This window comes from Mesoplodon densirostris, chromosome 7 (assembly GCF_025265405.1).
Source record: "Mesoplodon densirostris isolate mMesDen1 chromosome 7, mMesDen1 primary haplotype, whole genome shotgun sequence".
NCBI lineage: Eukaryota > Metazoa > Chordata > Mammalia > Artiodactyla > Ziphiidae > Mesoplodon > Mesoplodon densirostris.
In genome coordinates this window covers 125637276-125651270 of record NC_082667.1, presented here as the reverse complement: position 1 = coordinate 125651270, position 13995 = coordinate 125637276, and the positions used below count along the sequence as shown (strand labels likewise).

Sequence of the window (13995 nt, the reverse complement as noted above, 5' to 3'; positions counted from 1 at the left end):
CCCATCGGAGCTGCTGTTTGTTAGTTCAAGTCCTGCTCTGAGGTGCTCTGTGTCAGCTCAACCGACAGGTGGGCTGGGGGCGCTCTGCAATGAGGGCTATGTGCACGGTTCCTGTGTGCCCGGGCTTGCTGGGTGCCTGCCCAGGTGAGCTCCATACCCGTGTAGGGGCCTGACCACGAGAGCCCCGTGGGCTGCTGGGTACCTGTCCAGGTGAGCTCCATATCCTGGGAGGGGCCTGACCACGAGAGCCCCGTGAGCTGCTGGGTACCTGTCCAGGTGAGCTCCATATCCTGGAAGGGGCCCGACCACGAGAGCCCCGAGGGCTGCTGGGTACCTGGTAAAGAACGTCAGGACAGTCAGTGAAGCCACCAAGAATATACATCCAGTAGTTCCTAATTCCTACACCCTGCTGGTCATTCTACCATCCACCAGGATATGGTATTCTGTATTAGACTTAGATGATGCCTTCTTCTGTGTTCCATTAGTCCCAGAGTCAGAAGAAATTTTGGCTTGTGATTGACAGGACTCAACATACAACGAAGACAATGCTGCTGGGGCCGTCCTGCCCCAAGGGTTCAAAAATTCCCACACCATGTTTGGGGAAACTTAACTAAAACCTAAAAGATCTACCTCTGGAGAAGGGAACCTTCCTTCAATATGCAGACAACATTCTGCTCAGAAAACAACAAAAGTGTGCCCCGAAAGAGCAGACTACTGCTTGCAGGACTTACTGCACCCAGAGGGGAGCTAATAAGCTTGACGCGGAAACTGGAGATAATGCTGTCACCATAGAAAAGCCTACAGACATCGCGGTGATGGTGGCCAGAAAGACTGGCTGGGCTCCTGGCTACTTCAAAAGGCCATTGACTCAGTGGCCGTCATGGTCCTGGATCACCACCAGCCCTGGACTGTCTGGGAGTTCAGCAGGAAGGGCTCTGATACCTGGTGCTGTTGTATGTTAATTCAGTGACCTAATTGAAGAAAGCACAGACTACTGGTCAGAGCATCTTGGCTGGCAGAAACTGTCAGCCTAAGGTGGCCGAACAACTGTGGGGCGGGGTAAAACTGGCCCCCCCAGCGTCTCTGCGCATCTCTTTCCTGGACCCTTAAAGGTCATTATAATCTATAACACTTCCAATGCTGGTGCTCAGGCGGATGAGCAGTGAGGCAAGAGGCCTGGGGACAATCAACCTCACCTGGAGGCTGCTGGGGAGAAGTTCTGCCCCTCCCCCCCGGGTATGAGGACTGCCAACTCAGCACGAAGCACTTACAGAAGAGGGGTCTGCACCCTCAGCACCCCAAGAATGAGGAACGGGACAAAAAGCAGAGGAGGGCTTTGTCACCGGCAAAGCCTATTAAAAATTCCTGGGAGATAAAAATAGAATCTGGGCAATAAAATAAAGTCTAACCTTTTTTTCCTTTGTGCTTTGTCTAATTTCATTTGCTCCTAGGTTTCCACATGCACAGGTCCCACACCCGGCACTTCAGACTCGATTTCCTAGTGCAGAATGGCTGGGCCGACACCTCAGCTCACGGGGCCCCTGCAGACTCCGCGACATAGAGCCTGAGCTCCAGTCAACCGGGCCCTTGATAGCTCCGTCCCCTCCCTCCTGCTGACGTGGACGCTCCCAGGATCCCTACCCAGCAGCCCCGCCCACAGCCCACAGGGGAGCGCACGCTCTCACCTCTCCATTCTCTGATCAAAATATAAAGTGTTCCTTTGCCTCTGAACCAAACTCAGTCTCGTTCTTTTGGCTCCAACGACACTGGGCAGGGGGACACTTGTTGGGGCCCACTCTGGAGGATCAGTAACAGAAATTGAGAACATTGTAACTTCAGTGAACAGATGTGTGAGCCAAACTGTAATTAACATAGAGCAGTGAATAAGGCTCCGGTAAAATAAGATGTTTCTAAGACTTCCATTTGATATTTCCATCACTTTATTATAAGCAAGTTCAGTAGAGGGGTTTGTCTTATTTGTCAGGTCAATATTAGAGAAATGACGTGATTTCTTTCCAAGGATGTACATCTAATAATCTTGGCTGAAGCTTCAATCTTGTTTTGAATGCTTTTCCACTGAAAATGAGACCTCTCTTTCAGCTCCCCCATTTCTGAGAAGTAAAATCCTTATACCATATTATTACCAAATGGGAAACGCGGGAGGTGGGATAAATTAACAGTTTGGGATTAACACATGCACACTGCTATGTATAAAACAGATCATCAACAAGGAACTTCTGTATAACACAGGGAACAACATTCAATATTTTGTAATAACCTATAAGGGGAAATAATCTGAATAAGAATACATATTTATATCTACATCGTGTATCAACGACAGATAAAATGTAACCTAAGGGAGGCCAATGGTGAGCGCTTCTGACCCTGAAGATTTCAATCAAGTAAAGCTCGGACTCTGACTACTGCCTAAGGCCCTTAATGAACATACGTGTACTGTAGCTTAAAAATTTCCCAGTTTGGGGTTCGGGGAGGCCCTGATTTGGAAAAATCCCTGTTGTTCTCCTTACATGCACGGGACCCTTCCTACTGCTAAAACATGTCTGTCACACCCAGAGGATGGTACACCATTTGATCGGGAAGAGTTTGGAAAAGGCACCTCATCTCCTCATCTCCTGGTGCTCGCGTTCACCCCTCCAGCATCTTTCCTAACAATCTTCTCGGTTGGGGATGTCAGCACCGTCAACACCCTGTTGCACAGTTTGGAATTTGTCCAGAGGATGAAGTGGAAGGATGAGAAACAATCAGAGACAAGTCCTAGGTGTTCGGACAGGCACACGTCACTCTAATTTCTAAGCAGGAAGAGGAACTAACCAAAGTCTCATCCTGCACCCCGGAAGAAGAATAGGGCCTGAAGCAATCCTGGGATTTTGTGGCCAGTGCCCAAAAAAGGGACTTAAGAAATGGAGCTCAGGGGCACTGCAATGGACAAACCTGCAGGGTTATATATGATAACAATCTTCCAAAAATATATTGAGGTAAGGCAACGAAAAGGATTTGAGAGCAAGGCAGAATTGCAGGAAACAGTTTTCAAGACGTAGATTGGAGTTGCCTTTAAAGCAAGTGAAAAGAGACAGAACTTCGACAATGATGCAGTTGGCCAAAAAGGGCATATGCAATTTTTCCTGAATATATATTCAAGACTGAGTCCCCAGAAGGGCCCTACCACTGCCATGCAGAGCCTAGTTTGGGTCCCTCCTCTTGCACCAGGTAGTTGCAGGTGTAGACGGTTCGAAAGAACCTCTTTCTAGGCTCTTGTAGCCAAGTAATGGCCACCAGTCAGACTGCCTCCTGGCCATCCTGCAGGACACAGAGCACAGCAAAGGGTATCCACCCCTTCTACAGCAACGTCAGTTGGCTCACCGGCTTGGCAAGGTAAGTACCCGGGTTCCATACCCTGCCCCACATGAATGTACAGCCCCGCCTGTTCCCTACAGATAAATGCACACAAGATAAATGCAGCCCTGATGCCCTCTCCCCATCCTGTGCCTGTAGAAGGTGGTGGCAGAAATGAACCGCCTGGCCATGATGGTGGACTTGTCCCATGTCTCAGATGATGTGGCACGGCGAGCCCTAGAAGTGTCACAGGCAGCTGTCATCTTCTCCCACTCAGTGGCCTGGTGGGTGTGCAAGAACACTCGGAATGTTCCTGATGATATCCTGCAGCTTCTCGTGAGAGACTGCCCTGGCCCTAATCCCTAAAGCAAGAGGTTCAAACCAGGAGCCCTTGAACCTGAGACTCTTCTCCCTCAATTTCCTCAAACCCCAGGTTAAATATCTTCTGCTCCCAAAACTCACATTCCACAGCCCCTGAACTCTTGAGCCCCAGGTGGGTGTCTAGGTGGTAAGATACTCCTCCAAACTTGGAAACCAAAGGCCAAGACACCACGCAGACCAGGGCTGTGGGCCTCCATTCACACAAACCCAGAGTGGAGACGACTCTGACCTCAAAGCCAGGGCTGAACACCTTCCTAATAGGGGCCGAGAGAGTGAACAGGCAGGTGGCTGTGCTGGGGGCCAAGCTGACTGTCCACCGGTCCACCCCTGCAGAAGAAGAATGGTGGCATTGTGATGGTGTCCTTGTCCATGTGGGTGCTGCAGTGCAACCCGTTAGCCAACGTGTCTACTGTGGAAGGTGAGCCTCACCCTGGGTTCTCTGAAAACTCTGATTTGGAGCTGAAGCTGGGTCCAAATTTGGGGAGGACTTCAGAAGAGCCCCAGTGGTTTGACCCACCTCTTGGCAATAGGTACAGCTCCCAAAAACCCAATAATGGATGGTACACAGCACCTTGGTGCCATGTGGAACTGGAGCCATGGAATCAAAACTGCGATAATGATGGGTATCAGGGAGGCTGTCAGACACAGAGCCCGGGTGCTGCCCATCTGTGCCTTGCAGGGGCTCCTAAAGCACACTGCCCCTACCTCTGGACAAGGGACTGGACAGCTCCTTAGGTCTCTGGAGTCTTCATCAGTTGTACTCTTGTTCCTCTCTCGTCCTACACACCCGGGGAAAGGAACCCCCACAGGTTCTCAAGGAGACTGGGAGGCAGGGTGAATCTTGGGTGGGAAATGGCCCAAACAGGGGGCTCTGTGGTTCACTCCAAATCTGAAGTCCAGTTCTAGAGCCAGCTTGGATCACTTCAGATCAAACCTCAGGGCCCTCCAGTTGGTACTCTCGGTGCCAGGCCATGAAGGAACTGGTCTGTTTGGCCAACAGGCTGCAAAAAGGGGAATCAACAGAGGTCAGTCATCACCCCACCCCTGCCCTGGAAGCCCCACACTGCTGACTTTCCATTCTTCAGATCACTTTGACCACATCAGGGCAGTCATTGGATGCAAGTTCATCGGGATTGGTGGTTTATGACGGGGCTGGCTGGTGGGTGCTTCCCCGTGGCTTGTCTCCGGCTTGCTGGGCAGCAGTGGGGCTTTCACAGCCACCACGCACACCACACTGTGGTCCTCATGGCCTTGACCATAGCCTCAGGTGTGCTGGCCCAACTGGTATCTCCCCTCTCCCAGGGTCTGCTTCCTGGGCTCTCCTGTCTGTTTGACCCTACTCTAGGTCATCATATTTGTCTAAAACACCATACAGAGCTCATCTGCCCAGCATCTGTGCCCATCCAGTGCCAGCAGGCCAGACCCACGGCCTCTGAGCAGACTCTTAGCAAGGTCTGGGCTGGGCTGACCATCTTCTCTGCCTGCAGTTGGGTCTGGGCATGCAGGGGGTTCAACCCAGTTCTTAAAAAGCTTTTCTTCTCTTTATAAATGGAGGCAAAATATGCTTTCAGTGAAAGGCATAGATGTTAACAGTACAACTCAATGACTTTTGATGAATAGTCGAGGCACTTTTGGGTTCTTCCTCTGAAGGATGAAGAGCAGGAGTAAATCATTTACTCTCTCCAAGTCTCCATTTTCTATATCTGACCAGGGCTGGGGTTCAGTGGACCCTGGACACATAGGGCTTTAGTTCTGACTCAGGACCAGGGAACAGGTCTGAGGGCCAAGACCTGGCTGGCTGGTGGCCACAGAGGTTCCCAAATTGGCTGGAGGATGTGTCCATATACCCGGTACTGATAGAGGAGTTGCTGGGGCGTGGCTGGAGTGAGGAAAAGCTCTGGGCTGTGCTTCGAGGAAACGTGTGGTGGGTCTTCAGACAGGTGGAACAGGTGTGCTGGGTTGGGCAAAAGAGTAGCTCTGAGCAGGTGGTCTGAGCAGGTGTCCATGGGGGTGCTGTGAGAGGTGCTGCCCGCTGACTGCCGCCTCCAGGTACGGGAGGAGGACGAGGGACAGAGTTGCTTGGAGGATGAGTTCCCAGATGAGCAGCGGGGCAGCTCTTGCCACTCCGTTCTCCCACGTCTGCATCAGAGAGTGGATCTGGCTCCAGACCAGAAACTAACCAGAGCTGCGGTTCATGGGAATCTCATGTTGTCACCTAAGTGGTCATTTTCAAAATCTTGCCCCCACATGGGCCCAGGCCTCACAGTTATTGCCGCCTTCCCAGTCCTCATTGTTTGGCTCTGGTGATCCAGTTAATCCTGCCAGATGTCACTTTGGCAGCCACAGATACCCCACAAAGTTTCCTTGCATACGAGCACAAACATTTCCTGAAAATAAATGTTTTAGAAATGGAATCATCACGAGTGTCCATCTCTGTGGTGGGGTCTGTGGTGCAGGCTCCCGATACTGGGGTTTGGTGGAGAACCCTGCAGTTTAGACACCAGATACTCAAGGAAGACCTGTTGGCAGTGGCCTGAGGAAACCCAGGTTGCTTGGCTCAGCACTGGAATAAGACAGTGGGTGGCTCTGGCTGCGGGAGGGTGGACCTTACTCGGTTCCCTCTATGTAGCTCACCTCCATCCACATCCTGAGCCACTGAGTACCACCTGGGGATCTTTCAGGGAATTCTGGTTCAGATGCCCAAGAAGAGAACATGCCTAGATCACAAATGATCTTTGTACCTATTTGGACAGAGCCCAGAATCTCAGGCTACTTAATGAGCCATGGACCTCCAAGGGCTAGACTACTCCAGATGTGGGCACACCTCCTCCCCTGTTCCTCAGGGACTTCCTCTCTAGTTGGTTCAGGCTACTTAGACAACCACCAGATCTTCCGCCAGTACATTAATGATAATAGCAACTGCACTAATTATAGCCAAAATTGAGTTAATACATTGAGTTAATAATGAGAGGTAGGGCATCCCTGGGGGTGCAGTGCTAAAGAAGCCACCTGCCAATACAGGGGACACAGGCTCGAGCCCTGCTCCAGGAAGATCCAACATGCCGAGGAGCAACTATGCCCGTGCGCCACAACTACTGAGCCTGCACTCTAGAGCCCGTGCGCCACAACTACTGAGGCCACGAGCTGCAACGACTGAGCTCACGTGCCGCAACTACTGAAGCCCACATGCCTAGAGATGGTGTTCCTCAACAACAGAAGCCACTATAATGAGAAGCCTGTGCACCGCAACAAAGAGGAGCCCCCGCTCACCGCAACTAGAGAAAGCCCACGTACAGCAACGAATACCCCACACAGACAAAAATAAACTAATAAATAAATAAATAAAATGAAATAAGAAAAAAGATACAATACAGTATTGTTAACCATAGTTGCCGTGCTGCACATTACATCCCAGAATGTATTTGTCTTGTAACTGGAAGTTTGTATCCTCTGACCACCCTCACCCATTTCCCCCCCCCACCTCATCCCCATAGGTTAAAATTTTAAATAGAGAAGCCCAGATAAACTTCAATGAGCAGGTGACATCTGAGCAGAGATTTGAGTTAGCCAAGTCGGTATCTAGTGGAAGAGTGCACAGGAGAGGAAAGGGCCAGTGCAAAGACCCTGGGGCAGGAGCTTGTCTGCTGTGTTAGAAGAACAGGATGGAGGCCACTGTGGTTGCAGCACAGAAAGGAGAAAAGGGTAATGGAAGTCAGATACACAATGGATGGAGAGCAGCGAGCAGGTAGGACACAGTGGTCGGACCCCGAATGGCCTTGTCGGATGCTCTGCGGGCTGTGTTAGCGCTTCACGATAGGAGCCAGTGAAGGATTTTAAGGAGAGGAGAGGCATGACTGATCACATTCCCCATGATCACAGTGACTGCTGTATGAAAAACAGACTCTGGGGGCCACGGTAGACACAGGCAGATCAGTTAGAAGGCTCTTCAGTCACCCATGTCAGAGATGATGGTGGCTCAGGACGGAGAGATAGTAGGGGAGGTGGTGAGAAGTGGTCACATTCTGAAAATATTTTGAAGGTAGACCAACGGGAGTAAAACGAAGAAAATCAAAATCCCATGTCCCAGAGATAACTGTTAATTTTTTTATTCTAAGCAAACATGGTCCCCTCTAAAAACCACAAAGCTTGCCAAGAATACTCTTTTCAGAGGTACTAACTTTTTACTCCTCAGCCTACTCCAGCATGGCCTCCCCCTCTGCCACTCTCCCAAAACTGCTCTGGTTAAAGTCACCAATTACCTCGAAGTGGCTCAATTGACGAGACACTGACCTGTCCTCAATCTTGTTCTGCTAGCAGCATGTGGCATGGTGGAGCCTCCTCTCTTCCTTGATCTCTCTCCTCCCTGGATTCGTTGACTGCACACTCTCCCAGTTTCTCTCTAACCCTGGTTTTCAGTCTCTTTTGCTGGTTTCACCTCCTCCCCTCATATGTTGAGGTGGCTCCTCAGTAATGGGCCCTTTTCCCTTCTAATTTCACATATGCTCCCTCACAAATTTATTCACTCCCATGGTTTAAAATATCGGCCATGATCATCTCCAAAGGCATCCCAACCTCACACCAACTGCACAAAACACATCCCCACTCGGATGCGTTAAGGGCATCTCCTACTCCACATGTAGAAAACAAAGCCTTGCTCTCCCCTCATAAGCCTTGTCCTCTGTCTCCAATTATTTTTTCAACAGACACTTACTGAACCCCTAAGATATGCCAAGCACTGGTAGGCACTAGAGATAAAATGATGAGGCAGGAGGGAAAGGTTCAATAGAACAGAGGGTTATAGAAAGGGAACTTACAAATATGTGTGAAATTAAAAGGGTGCATGGTGTTATCAAGGAGCAGTTACGTAAGGCTGTGGGAGTCTAGCTCAGCAGGGAAGAGACTGATGGGGGTTGAGGAGGGCCTCCCTTAAGAAATAATCTCTGGGGACTTCCCTGGTGGCGCAGTGGTTCAGAATCCACCTGCCAGCACTATTTTCAATAGCCAGGTCATGGAGGCAACCTAAGTGTCCATCGACAGACGAATAGATAAAGAAGATGTGGTACATATATACAATGGAATATTACTCAGCCATAAAAAGAAATGAAATTGAGTTACTTGTAGCGAGGTGGATAGACCTAGAGTCTGTCATACACAGTGAAGTAAGACAGAAAGAGAAAAACAAATACCATACGCTAACACATATATATGGAATCTAAAAACATAAAATGGTTCTGATGAACCTAGGGGCAGGACAGGAATAAAGACGCAGATGTAGAGAATAGACTTGAGGACACGGCGAGGGGGAAGGGTAAGCTGCGACGAAATAAGAGAGTAGCACTGACATATATACAATACCAAATGTAAGATAGCTAGCTAGTGGGAAGCAGCTGCGTAGTACAGGGAGATCAGTTCAGTGCCTTGCAACCACCTAGAGGGGTGGGATCAGGAGAGTGGGAGGGAGACGCAAGAGGGAGGGAATATGGGGATATACGTATGCATATAGCTGATTCACTTTGTTATACAGCAGAAACTAACACACCATTGTAAAGGAATTATACTCCAACAAATATGTTAAAAAAATCACAAATTCAAAAAAAACCTGAATCTTTCTAAATAACAATAATTTTCATCTGTGAGGGATAAATTAGGAGTTGGGATTAGCAGATACAAACAACAAGGACCTACTCTACAGCACAGTGAAATATATTCAATAACTTCTAATAAACCATAATGGAAAAAATTATATATATATATATATATATATATATATATATATATATATATAATTGAATCACTTTACTATAGAGCAGAAACACAACATAGAAAATCAATGATATTTCAATAAAAAATTATTTTTAAAAAGTTTTATGCAAATTTTAATCCTTATATACTTCCTATGTTCTGTATTCCAAATAGTGCATTTAGTAGGGCTTATTACTATTTAGTAAGACTTTCTTATCAGTATAGGGAACAGACTCTCACCTACTTTATTTTTTTTCCAGAACTCTGAGGAATTCAAGACCACTAAGGTCATATTGTCTATATATACATTTTCTTAATCCTACCCAAAAAGCTGATATTGCATTCACATTTTACTCTAGAAGCCCGAAACACAACCCCATCACTCTGGGAATCTTGGATATGAATGCCTTCCCATGTTAATATCTCACAAAGGGAGTATTTTCAATATTTGAGCATTATTAATTCATAGCGAGAATTCTTCAGACTCTATAGGGACATGGAGCCTGACTATCAAAAAAAACAGCTCTGGGAAATAAGAGAGAATTATTCTAAAATGCTGTTCTTAACTATCATAAAAGAAAAAAAGTAAAACAACCTCTGTAGGCAGGAACATCAAAAGTAGATAATTAACATTTTTTAGGTCCTCAATCCAAGACATATCAGGAGAAAAAGCAGACACAGCCTCTGACCCAGGACAGGACATTTACCTGAGAAGCTGCCATTTCCTCCTCTCCTTCCTCCTGCTCTGGGTCATTTTCTCATCAATAGCGTGTTGAGGAATCGCATCAGCATCTTAAGTTTATACCTCCAAAGCTGTCAGCACGGCTCCCTCACCTGCTCCCAACACACCCAGAGGCAAAAGGACCTTGAAATGCTGCAAAGGGCAAACTGTCCTGTCCTTTGTCTCGCGAGAGGTTTAGGAATGGTCAGATCCTACAGGAAGATCACACAGTGAGGTGTTTCTTTGTTGTCTGCACATGTTCCTTCCTCATTTAGATGTCCACAACTTCCACTACAAGGTAGTATGTGGGCTGCACTAACTTTCCTCTTTCAGACTCAGGTAGGGAAGACATTGTCACCTCTCCTTAGACTAAAGCTTGGGCTTAACTCTCACAAATATACCAAAAGTCCATGTGCTTAACCCTGGCTTTACCTTAGAAGCACCTGGAGCACTTAATTAAAACAACACTGATGCTCCCAAAGGACCAATAAACAGACTGCGTTGAAGGCACAGGTGGTGTTATTTCTTAATACTGGTCACCTGGTCCTGGTGGTAAACTGTAAGGGAACCACTTAGCTGAACTTTTTTTTCCCTGAAGCTTTAAAGTGAATACAAATCCCTTTGTGATCAGTTCCCCACTCTTAGGAAGTTATGAATCTGAAGGGTTGTGGTGGAACCCATAAATATCATCTCTAACAAGTTCCTTCTTGGTGCAGATATTTCTCCCCTAACACCCATTTTAAGTTGCACTCAGCTAGAGAAATCACACACAGCACACCTGAGACCTCTGTAGTAGTGTGAGGATTTGGGGCAGTAACTTCTAGAAGCACAGGCTCTGTCAGCCTGATTCCCTGGGGAGGGGCTCTTCCTGGAATGGGTGTGGCCCTACGATTGCCCAGTGCATATGGGCTTGGGGAAGGGGAGGTGGGAGATGAGTGGTTGGTGGGATTTACATGGTGGCATTATTCGGGTTGTGTGAGGCTTTGCTGTAAGAATTCTTCCCAAGGTTACTCTGAGCCCGTAGGCCCTTTCAACCTGTCCCCTCTGTGGGGCCACATGGATTCACAAAATTATTTGCAGTGTGACCACTTGTCTGCAGGTAACAGAGCCTCCATCTTCAGAGGTAAGGAACTTGAAGGTGTTTGCATCACAGCTTTCTTTGAAAAGAAACCAAAAGCAGGGATGGAGGATGGCTTAAAAGTGTGTGTTGGGAAGGGACAAGAGCCTTTGAAAATGACACCATGAATGCATATTTAATGATGCACAAAAGAAGTCATGATCTATGTTAAGTAATAAGGAACATTATAAGTAAAGTAACAGATAACATTTATTGCTGTTGTTGCTCTATTTTGTATGTGCCTGTGCCTGTTTCTATGTTGTATGAATTGTGTTGCTACAGTATGTTCTCTGCCCTGCTTAAGTATATATATTTTATGAAATCCTTACAGTACACTTATTGAGGTTAAAATTAAAGAAGAGGTGCATATCCATTTTTCAAATATCGAGACCACTGAGTGTTTTAAAATATCTTATTGTGTAGACACCAATACCAATATATTAAAAATGTTTTAAAGATTTTTTTTTTTTGCGGTACGCAGGCCTCTCACTGCTGTGGCCTCTCCCACTGCAGAGCACAGGCTCCAGACGCGCAGGCTCAGTGGCCATGGCTCACGGGCCCAGTCACTCCGTGGCATGTGGGATCTTCCCGGACCGGGGCACAAACCCATGTCCCCTGCATCGGCAGGTGGACTCTCAACCACTGCGCCACCAGGGAAGCCCTAAAGATTTTTTAATTGCAGGTTTAGTTTCAGGGCAAACTTGAGAGTCACGTACAGCAGTTTTCCATCTACCTCTTGCTCCCTGACATGGACAGCCTCCCTCACTTCATCACCCCCCGTCACAGTGGTACCCTGGTTACCACTGCTGAATGTACACTGACATCATAAATATTCAAACACCATAGTTTACCTTGTGGATTACTTTTAGGAATGAGGGATTTATGGCTTGGACAACTGTATATGACATGCCTTCATCATTATACTTTTCCACAGATTATTTTCATTGTCCTGAAAATTCCCTAGACTCAAGATATTCAGCCCGGAGGAAGACGGCGGAAGAGTAAGATGCGGAGATCACCTTCCTCCCCACAGATACATCAGAAATTCATCTACACGTGGAACAACTCCTACAGAACACCTACTGAACGCTGACAGAAGACCTCAGACTCCCCAAAAGGCAAGAAACTCCCCACATACCTGGGTAGGACAAAAGAAAAAAGAATAAACAGACAAAAGGATAGGGATGGGACCTGCACCAGTGGGAGGGAGCCATGAAGGAGGAAAGGTTTCCACACACTAGAAGCCCCTTCGTGGGCGGAGACTGCAGGTGGCGGAGGGGGAAAGCTTCGGAGTAGCCGAGGAGAGCACAGCAACAGGGGTGTGGAGGGCAAAGCGGAGAGATTCCGGCACAGAGGATCGGTGCCCTCAGGCACACACCAGCCCGAGAGGCTTGTGTGCTCGGCCGCCGGGGTGGGCGGGGCTGGGAGCTGAGGCTCGGTTAACGGGTTTCAGTCGGAGCGCAGGGAGAGGACTGGGGCTAGCGGCAGGAAGAGAGCCTGAATGGGTTAGTGCACCATGGCTAGTCCGGAGGGAGTCCGGGGGAAAAGTCTGCAGCTGCCGAAGAGACAAGAGACTTTTTCTTCCCTTTTGTTTCCTGGTGCGCGAGGAGAGGGCATTAAGAGAGCTGCTTAAAGAAGCACCAGAGACGGGCGCGAGCCGCGGCTAAAGGCGCGGACCCCAGAGACGGGCGTGGGACGCTGGGGCTGCTGCTGCCGCCGCTGCCCCAAGGCCTGTGTGCCAGCGCAGGTCACTGTCCACCCCGCCTCCAGGGGAGCCTGTGCACCCCACCACTGCCGGGGTCCCGGGACCCAGGGACGGCTTTCCCGGGAAAGCGCACGGAGCGCCTCAGGCTGGTGCAACGTCACGCCGGCCTCTGCCGCCGCAGCCCCGCCCCACACTGCGCGCCCCTCCCTCCCCTCTGCCTGGGTGAATCAGAGCCCCCGAATCAACGGCTCCTTTAAACCCGTCCTGTCTGAGCGAAGAACGGACGCCCTCCGGCGACCTACGTGCAGAGGCGGGGCCAGGTCCAAGGCTGAGACCCGGAGCTGTGAGAGCAGAGAAGAGACAGGGAAATCTCTCTGTGCAGCCTCGGAGGCAGCAGATTAAAGCTCCACGGTCCGCTTGATGTGCCCTGCGTCTGTGGAGTGCATGAATGGACAGTGAATCATCCCAAATTGAGGAGGTGGACTTTGAGGGCAAGATTTAAGACTTTTCGCGTTTTCCTCTTTTTACAACGAATTATCCCAAATTAAGGAGGTGGACTTTGAGAGCAAGATTTCAGACTTTTCCCCCTTTTCCTCTTTTTACAACGAATTATCCCAAATTGAGGAGGTGGACTTTGAGAGCAAGATTTTTGATTTTTCCCCTGCTCTCTTTTTGTGAATGTGTACGTGTATGCTTCTGTGTGAGATTTCCTCTGTATAGCTTTGCTTCCACCATATGTCCCAGGGTTCGTATCTGTCTGTTTTTTTTTCAATAATTACTTTTTAATTTTAATAACGCTACTATATTTCATACTTTATTCTATTTTACTTTACCTGCTCTTTCTTTTTTTCCTACCTTCCCTTCCTCCCTCCCTCCCTCTGACCCTCCTTTCCTTTTTCTTTCCTTCCTCCCTCCCTCCCTGCTTCCTTTCACTTTTTCTTTCCTTCCTCCCTCCCTCCCTCCTCTTTCTTTCCT

At 48.5% G+C, this 13995-nt stretch overlaps 1 pseudogene; it reads left to right on the top strand.

The window, feature by feature from the left end:
* The first annotated feature begins 880 nt into the window (after positions 1-880).
* Positions 881-6042, top strand: LOC132494280 (dipeptidase 2-like; annotated as a pseudogene).
* Positions 6043-13995: the final 7953 nt, after the last annotated feature.